The following is a 10,432-nucleotide window of genomic DNA, read 5'->3' on the forward strand; positions in this document are numbered from 1 at the left end:
TTAATTATTCGACTAATTGATGTAGCTCTAATCTAAAGCCGCAACACTGTCCCTGTGTACTTTAACTTTAACTTGCAAGAGCTCTGCGTACTCACTTATTTTAAGGTACATTGTCATTACTTATAGGAACGACAAGGTCATTTAATGTTTTATTGGCTTTTTATGAATCAAACTTTTTATTAATGTGGCCCCCATTTCTGATTAATGATAGAAAGTGATACAATTTTTTTGTGGCAGATTTTACTTACGAAATTTTGGACACAAGATCTTTGTTTGCGATGTTATGTTCTTTGTAAGAAGTGTCTGTCAAAATGGTATTTTTGCTGTCTTATAAATCCCTGTGGACTGCATGGGCCCTTGCATGTGAATGACAAAATAAATGGCATAATTAACATGTTTCTCTCATTGCCTTTATTCATCTGGATTTTATCGTGTAGGTAAAAATCAATGAGCTAATTTCAGAGGATGAGATGATATTAAACCAGGCCTCGGGCTGCATTCCAGGCATGAACAAGCACACATTTCCTTATCCAAGAGGTATCAGTCACACTAGAGTCTCCTGAAAGCCACTTGAAGTGTGTTTGTGTCAGGGAGGAGGAAATGCTTATACCATACAGTATCACCCTGTGACCAGGCCAGTGATTAACATTTAAGGAGGGAGTCACTCCTTCCTCTCCTCCTCTTGCTCTCCACTGTGCGGACACTTGTCAGAAGGATTGTTTTTTTGTTTCCCAGACTCCCACTTCACCTCCATCATCAGTTGCTATTGTCTAACCCTCTAGCATCAAACCCCATGCCCATGACATGCAAATCTGTCCCCTTGATTTCACTTTGGAGAGACTGTGAGTGGAGTGGTGAAGCGTCCTGGCCTCTGCCACCTTCCTCCCCCCTCTCCTCCTCCGTCCTAGCCCCATCTCTGTCTCCTGCTCTTACCCTCTGGATGGGGTGCTCCTCAGAGTGGATGGACTGGGTTCGAGTTTAATTAATGAAATGTATGATAATGTGATTTCTTTAATAGAATGACATAGTCTAATGGTGTTGTGTGATTATGATTAATATACTACTTTGGCGGGAGAGAACATCAGCCAAAGGCTAAATGAGGACCTTCTCTCTCCGGTTCCAGTCCTGGACATGTTTCAGCTCTGCCTTGGAGCCCTCGACAGCGCTTGTGTTTGTCTCTTAGCTTAGATCAATTCCCTCTTTCTGTATGTCTGCATGGTAAATATGAAGCTGCAGCCAGTACCTAATTAGCGTAGCTTAGCATAAAGAGTAGAAACACAAGGAAACTGCTCCTCTTACCAAAGCAGGGACTACCCATTGTTCTGATTGCCTGAAGGCCCACTCCAGCATGATTTCACACCAAACGGTGTAATAAACACCTAGGCAAACTAAAACATGACAGTGACACAGTATCCTGTAGTGCAGTCAAGTTAGCAACAATACATATACAATGAGCAGTTAGAGATTTAAAGTAAAGCTTGCTCAGAAGCATTTCAGGTGATGTTTGCAGGTTAGGTTTAGTAAAAGGTAAAAAACGTTTGATTTAAAATACAGCCCAGTATCACACCAAAGCATCCAATGCACGATGCTGGTCCACTGTGTACTTGTCACTCAACATTGGAAATTTGTCTGTAACAGTAAAATTGCTTGGAATGCCATTTGGTTTGAGGCCTAGAAAATCAGCCAATGAAGGACAAACCTCAGCTGATTCAGGACCATGGACAGAGTCAGGCTAACTATCACACTTCTTTCCAGTGTTTATGCTAAGCTAAGCTAAGCTGCTGGCTAAAGCTTCATATCTACTGTTCAGATATGAGTTTTCATCGAGCTCACAGCAAAAAATCAAATAAGTGTTTAAATTATAAACGTATAGCTCAAATTTGTCTATGTTTATTCTCATGAAATTACAATGACTGAATCCACCTCCAAAAGCTGCCCCTATTTTCACAATTGCTTTGTGAACTATAATGTGGAGCTCATATAAAGACGCAGAAGATGAATGTCTTAAACTGATTCTTCTATATATCTTATGTTTGAAATGATCCCATGGGTCAAAGGTCAGTATTTCCTCTATCACATATAGACTGGTGAAGTGGCAGTCAAGCATGAATCATATTATCCTTGAAGAGATTAATGTAGCTGACTGAATGAAGAGGGTAATGATGTGAACAAAGACCACTTATTCTCCCTTTATAATGGGAGTAACTACTTTGATTTCTGTGAGGTGTTTTCTTCATTTTCCAAATATTCTGCCTAATTTTACCATATGGCAGGAAAACTTTTCATTAGACCTCGTTCTGTGTGGAAACATGCAATGTCAAAACCCATAAAATGTTTAGTTTCGAGCCAGAAGCCACACATTTGGCAGTCAGTGGAAAGCGATGAATCAAGGTAGATGCTTCTCCTTCAGAAACAAAGCCTTCCATCATATCCACCTGCCTGAAGGTTGCTTGAAGGACAGAAGTGAAGCCATCGTCTGGAGAAAAAGGAGGTTTGAGGGAAGCGCTTCTCCACAACCGTTTGTCACTCTGATATTTTGTAAATGTGATAATTAATACTGTAATTTAACTAAACCCACTCCGCGAGGTCTGTAATTAAAACTGATGTACCTACTTAGCACACCAAGCATCACAGGTGGGCCCAAATTAATCTGCAAATAGAGCTAAATTGCCTGTGCTTAGCGTTTTCGTCAACGTCACTCACTTTGGGGGGAAATATCTGTAATTAATTCTGATATAACAAAGTCATAAATTTGAGGTTAAATGCAGCCTTGACAACAGACGCGATGACAGCAAGAGACCTCATCTCAGCCGTCCCAGATGGGATCCAAGACTCTGCTTTCTCCCAAGAACTTGGCTGAGACTTCCTCTGACAACTGTTTGCTGCTATAAAGACAAGAGGAGATATTCAAAGATAGACTCATCTATTCTTGCATACACTCTCAATCTTTTGTCAATTTTGAGTGAATTGAAATGAACTGGAGTGAAAGCCGACTTCCAGGCTACAGAACGGAAAATGAAATGATTAGTTCTGGGTGGAAGCCAAATGAATGAATGCATTTTTGATTTTGACTTGCAATGAAATGAAGCGGCAGCCGCACGATTTACAAGCTTGTACAGTCTGAGTTTATTTCTGTGCTACTCTAGATCCTAAACTTAACAGTTTAATATATGTTTTATATATTCAGTATGCTCTTTACCCATGCAGTTTTGTAAGTATCAGTTTTTTTTATCTTTCTCCCAAATGAGGAGCATTTAAATCATTTAAAAAAGGATATTTAATTCACAACAGAATAGATGAAGAATTATTTTGCACATTCAATACTCAAAGATGATCACAAAGACACCAAATTAGCATATAGATAATGTAAAATAGAGGTGTATTGAAATTAAAGAATGAAAAAAAGGCTCCTCTTGAGTGCACAATATTGTTCATTGTTCTCTTCTGGAATTTTGTTTTGGTTCATGTACACAGGACAAGCTGGCACGCTGCCATTGTTGAGCAAAAATAGTAGATTAAACTAAATGACAGTCAAATCAAAGAAATAATCACATATTTATGAATATTTGATATGGTCGTGGCAAATAAGGCAAGTAATTAGGAGTTTCCATAAATTAGCAAATTGTTATTTTATGTTAATGAGAGATCTTCAGCTTTTCCTCATGAATAATTTATAAATCAACAAAAAAAAAGTTTAGCAGGGAAGGAATGGGAAAATCTGAGTGCACATGTGCCGAGACGCACAAACACACAGCCTTCCTCCAGTTCCTTTTGTTTTCTTCAGTTTGTCACTTGACATTTATTAGGACGGAGATGGCAGGTTTTATCAGTTGACTGTACAGTGCAGAAGAAGAGGTGATACTGGTATCACAAACGCCTATTCACAAAGCAGATTATAGAGTAGCTTCTATCTCAAAGGTGCAGAACAAAAAGACTATCAGCTGTCAAACATTACCAGAATCTAAGATTTTAAAATTGCAGAGGAGTTAGAGGAAATACGAGAATGAGCAGTCAAGACCCCGGCATACTGGAGAGCTGGGAGGGGTCTCACTAAAGGGGTTAATATGAAGGCGGAGGGGGAGGAGTGGGTGAGGCAGGAAGGGCAGTGAGTCAGAAAACAAGAGCAAAACAAATCTGTGATCTGGAACTCGGAGAGCAGCCACTCAGGAGGGATTAATGAGAAGTAGGAGGCTGTGAAATTATGTGGCCTTTGAGTGGGGAGAATGGCCCTAGCAGAGCATGGCCCTGAAATGAGGTGAGACAAACTTCACCTGATCCACAATTAACGGCATCATGCGGATGGGTGACACAGGGTCACAGCAGGGGAGGGTGGGTGGAGGGGGAGGAGGAGGAGGAGAAAAAAAATCACAATTCACTTTGTGGCAAATTATCACCCCTCCAAAAAGGGCAGCCATCAGAAACCAGGAGTCAATGAGGAGAGAAGAGGATTTTACACACCTGTCTTCTTAAAAAGACAGCGATGGGGATGAGAGGAAAGCTTGTTAGAAAGATTTATGCTTAATAAGGACAGACAGTAGCAGGGGATGGAGACAATTAACGGTATGGAAAAACATAAATAAAGAGTGAAAGAGTGAGAGGCAGAGGAGGAAAATGGGGGTAGAGTTGATTGCACAGGGGGGGTGAGGAGCAATAACAGGAGCACAAATGATTAAGTGGTGTTAGGGACTAAGAACACTTGTTTGCAAGGACAATCTTTGTGTGCTTTTGTTGTCTGCCGGCCGCCTTTATCTTTGTGTAATTCTCCGTCTGATGAAATGTGTTTAAAGAGATGAATTGGGATCGGAGGAGCCGTCCTGACATGATTATGAGGGATTCATCTGCAGCCATCTGCCACCGTTATGAAAGGGGGGTGGGGGTAGTGGGGGTGGTGAGGGAGGGCTAGCAGAGAGATAGAGAGAGAGAGAGGGAGTAAGGGAGGGAGGGAAGTGCAGACCTTCTGTTCAGCAACCCTGCCACAAACCCACCATTACACAGGCCTCTGGCCTATAGTTTAACATAAAGACTTGCGTTGCCTCACTATGTGAAGGTGAGCTTTGGGTCCCATTAAATAAGCAGAAGTGGGTCATAAAACTTGTGCACTTGTTATTGTTTTACATGAGTCAAAAGCCTGTTAAAACATCATCTTAAGAAGAGAAAAGGTTGCTTTGATGCTATATGCAGAGACATGTTTGAGTACCATAACGTGAAACTTGAAATCTTTTTTTTTATTATTTAAAAAAAAAAAAATCTTCCAGGTACCACTGGTATTATACTCCGACTTGGAAATGGCACCTACAGACTACATCATATTCACACACCAGTTGGAGGAGAGGGCACAGCAGATGGGTCCATTGCTCATCACAACGTCCACTTGTTCTAAAGGGGAAAGCGGGGGCCTCAGACAGCATGTCTTAAGTTGTGTAATAGGCTTTTAGTGTCACAAATGAAAGTCACACGTTCATTTCTTTTTCTCAGGTTGTTTGTTTTTCTCTCTCTTTCTCTTTATTTATTAATTTTTTTGGGGGGGATGAAAGATTTGTTCACACAGCTCAACATCACCGTGGATAAAACTGGAGCATGAGTAAATTGTTCATAGCATAAACGGACATCTTATAGAGCACGACAGAAGTTACGCAAAAACATTCACATTTATCACTTTTGGTGATATTGAACTGTATTGATGAGTATAATCTCACTCTCTAATCTGTCAGCTGTTGCCATGGCAGCTGGCATGCAGTTTTTCTCAGTAATAAAATCACAGTCTGGGTTATTTGCCTCTGTGAGTTTGAATTTTTACATTGACGGCTGTCTGATTTTTTATGATCACTTTGTTCCATGTGTGAAAAATCCTCCAGTTCTCCTGTGTTTTTTAACAAAGCACCTATTTCATTTTTTTATTTTTTTTTGCCCACTATACGACTGAGCCATCACTTCATATTACAGGTCAACGTTACGGTGCTTAATTATGTGCCGGCTGCTTGGGGCTCCTAATAACCTGTCATTGAGGGGAATTTGAATGTCACACCATATTGTTGGGCCCTAATGGCAGAAGGCAGATCCACTGATGAGCCGTTTTGGGACAATTACAGCGGATATTCAAATCACAGGTCTGGGTGTGTGTGGTGAACTGCACCGCACACAACCTGACAGTGCACGCACACACACTTGTTGTATCTTGACCCTGCGAGCTCACCTCTCTTGACACATAAAGAAGATACCCCCCACCCCCTGCTGCTGAAACAGTTTAACTGTAGCCTGATCGCTTTTATTATCCGCCTAATCCAGATATCAGCGATTTCATCAAGCCGGGAAGATATGCATATCATGAATTATTTTGACACTGGGACCTTTTAATTTTCGCCGGCAATATTTCATCCCACCAATCAGTGCCTGGAGTGGTTGTCGGACGTGGCGGTGTCAGAGGACGAGACTCCCCCCCGGTGGATCCAAATCATCCGGGGGACAATAATGAGCTATGGCCACAATTATGATCTGTCTGTGTGTGCATGCATCTCATCAAGGCCCTCATGCAAGCTGCTGCAGGAGGAGGCGAACAATGCAAAATGTACATACAATATTTTTCTCCATAATATGCAGTATATTGTACTTTTTTTTCCTCCACTATATTAATGTGATACTTGCTGCAGTAACTTTACAGTAGTAAGGTAGTAACTAAGTACAATTTCGAGTTACTTGCACTTTACTTGAGTATTTTATTCTGCTTTACATTTCTGCAACATTTTGTTCTGCTACATTTATTTCACAGCTGTAGTTACTTTGTGGGTTTACATTTTAGATTCTAAAAACTTATTTTTTTATAGTATTTGCTATAGTAGTAGACTTCTTGTTGACCAGTCAATGCATTACATATAATATTCAGATATTGTAATGCATATTACTACAACACTGACAGTGGCCATTCTGCTTTTGCTCCATAATGAATAGTTTTACTCATGAGTATAGTTCTAGATGTATATCTTATGTAGCTGCAATACGTATCAGCTTACAAAATGAGATCCATTGTTAGAGATTATATTATTATGGTCAAGGTTAATTCATAATTAAATTCACCTTGACCTGCTACAACACCATATGCACCATATACATTCATCAGTAATAATTACACAGTATACTAATACATATTACTGACATAAGGAGTTATTATGCATTATGAGTGAGTACTTTTACTTTAAGTACATTTTTAACAGAAAATGTACTTGTTATGTGAAGTATTTACCTTATGATACTGAATACTTACCCAGGGCACCACTCATGAAGAATTACATTACATTACATTACATTACATTGCATTTAGCAGACGCTTTTATCCAAAGCGACTTACATAGTGTTGACTAATGTAATTATTAATTACATTAATAATTAATAAATCTTTGACTAATGTGTTATATATCAGTTATAACAACTTTTGGGTTGCCAGGTTGTGAACAATTTCTTTATGATAATTAAAAACCCTTTATTAACGACATATTAATCACCTTATAGAAGGCAAGAAAGAACATTTATTAATTGTTATAACTGTATTATTAACACTTAATGTTTGTTTCCATCTAAAGCTCTTATTACTGGCTTATAACTGATTTATTTAAACAGATTTTTTTTTTTTTTTAGTCTTTTCAGACTCAGCAGCACATTTCTGTTCTCTCACACATATGAAATCATAGGGACGCGTTATATTCCTCCATGTGTGTCTGTGATATGTGGACTGTGTAACTTAATACTCTGTGTCTTTACCCAGCTCCCGTGGAGCTCGTATTACGTGAGCAAATTGGATGCTCAAACAGTCAGTCCGTGACCTTCCCTCATCCTGGATGTTGACCCCCGTATAAAGAGAGACATTACATCTCGTTACACAACAACACGGCTCCGGCGCTTCGCTCCAGATAAAGAAAAATGTCTCAATTAAATCTTCACCGGGGCCCCCCTGCAGAAGAGTTATCGCTGCCCCGGTAGCGCTGATCGCTACACTCACACATCCTCAAAAGTTATTTGACATAAATTGCCGGAGTCACATCATTTCCTGCCACACTCTGAGCGGGATTTACGGCTGATCCCATTGACTGGGAGCTGAACCTCCAATAAAATTCCTCAAGAGCCCATGGGGCCGTGAGACGCACCTATCTACCCTCCATCAGGCCTTCTCCTCTCCATCCCTCCACGCCCCCGTGCGCGCAGATTAACCATGCAAATACACACAGGTGGGAGGGTGACTCCGACAACACATTTATGCAACTGGGCTGATATGGCCATGGGGAGGATGAGGACTGTGGACAAGACAGGCTGATTGTGTTTTATCTGATGTAGGGGGGGAGGATGAAATGGGAAGGTGTCTTATCCACAGAACTCAAGGAGGAGTGAAAGTGAAATTATCTGTGGCTTTAATTTGAAAATGAGAGGTGAGTACAACTGTTATGTTCTCTGGAGGATATCCTCTTATGTGTAAAAGTAATATCATTATAAAGGCAGCATGTGAACCCTTGAGGAAAATCGTTTAAAACTGGAAATTGCTTTTTTCATTAGTGCCCAGGCATTGTGGAGAAAGGTGCACACTGTATTAACTACTAAAAACAACCTTATGGCTGCATTAGTCTGCAGATATTACAGTCTGAGGTGAGCAAAGCATGTTAATGGTTGCGGCGTGTGTTAATGGTGATGATGATTCTTGCTCGAGCTCAAACTGACCAGATGGAAATGCAGTTTCAGCATGGCTCTCTGTGGCATTAGGAATCTTGGGTCATCTAATTACAAACAAGTGTTTTAATCGGATGTTTTCAGATTATACTGTGGACCCCACAATTTGTTTTCCTTGTCAGGTTTACTGTCTCTCTCTAGTGGTGATAAGTGAGAAGTCTTCTACTGCAAATCATACACTCATTTAGTCAGTGTGAATTGGTTGGTGTTTATACATGCCGTCTGCGGTACTGCAAGGGCTCACATGGGAGTGATTTTTAGATTTTAGTAACATTGCCTATAGCGCATGAATAAATCAGAGTGTGTAAAAGTGATATTTGAAACCATCCTTGGAAACAAATGGAAATTTCAGCATCTGAAGTTCTTTGTCCTTCCATATACTGATGAAAATTCACATGAGATATGATCAAAAAGCTCCAAAACTGCTACCAAATGAACCTTGAGGTGAGATTATATCGTCAAAAATGACATGGTTAACCCTCTAAACAAGATTTCTGATTGTTTATGCAGGTCTCCTGAACAAATTACATGTTTCACTGTGATTTATGTAAGTTATATCCTTTTGAAAATAAACCTAAACTTTAAAGTTTATTTTACTTCAAATTGATGTAAAAGACGTTTCTCAAAGATTTGTCACCACAAAAGGTTTCATGTAAAACAAACTGAACTGATCTTCATTAAACGTGCTCTCTAGTCACCTTCCATCCAGAAGATACAGCAGGGCAGTGAAGGCCTCCCCCTCCAGCTTGGCACAGCGTTTCATCGGAGGCTCAGCAGCAGCATCAGCATCAGCAGTGGCTCCAGGGCCTGCAGCTGGGGCTGGCTGCTGCCTCTGCCTGCCTGCCTACCAGCACGAGGCTGGGGGAGGTGGTGGGCAGACCACTGGATTGCCCTGGGCCATCTTGCTTATGCACCAGTAAAGAAAACTGAATTTCTCCCCTCTCTCTGCTAAGAATGGTTGCTGCCTTCAGCAAAAAGTAATGTGTGGGGCACTGGTTTGACCACTGCACATGCTATGTGGAGTATAATACTGGAAACTGATCAAATCAGCCAGGAAAAAAAAAAAAAAAAAAAAAAACACCAGACAAATTTTGATTTTCAGTTTATCATCATTTGCATTAACAGTGAATGTGAATCTACAGTTTTAAGATTTGCATTACATTATGTTACATTTGACGACAGACACATGAAGTCTGTGCACATGGATGTTACATTTTTGAGTTTGTGGGGTTTTTTTGTCAACCTAACAGATGTGGTTAGTCTAACAGTTAACAGGGAAATTTACACTTTGATCGATGCATGATGACACTTCTAAGAAACGTTCAAGTATTTCTTTGCAATATGAGCTGAGACACCAAATATTAAAAATGAAAGTACACGATGCAATTACAGAGATTAACTCTGTGCAAAATTGACTAAATAAAGAATACGTTTTAATACTGATGATGATGCTAACTTTGAACTAATACCTTTTACTCAAAAGACATTGTTGAAGGATGGTGATCTATAAATTACTACATTTAATGCAAAAAAATTATTGCTTTTCCAAAGAAGAGCCACCATCAATTCAGATTATTCAGGTCATTCTGTGCCATTCCTTTTTCCGTTTGACCTAAACCAACTGTGACGTCTCCGCATCATTTGAACAAATAAGTCGCCTGCTCAGCATTGTATATAATAATTGCAAATGACACTCAAGACAAGTCAGAGGAGTTAGTGATTG

Source organism: Larimichthys crocea, chromosome XXIII (assembly GCF_000972845.2).
Source record: "Larimichthys crocea isolate SSNF chromosome XXIII, L_crocea_2.0, whole genome shotgun sequence".
Classification (NCBI taxonomy): domain Eukaryota; kingdom Metazoa; phylum Chordata; class Actinopteri; family Sciaenidae; genus Larimichthys; species Larimichthys crocea.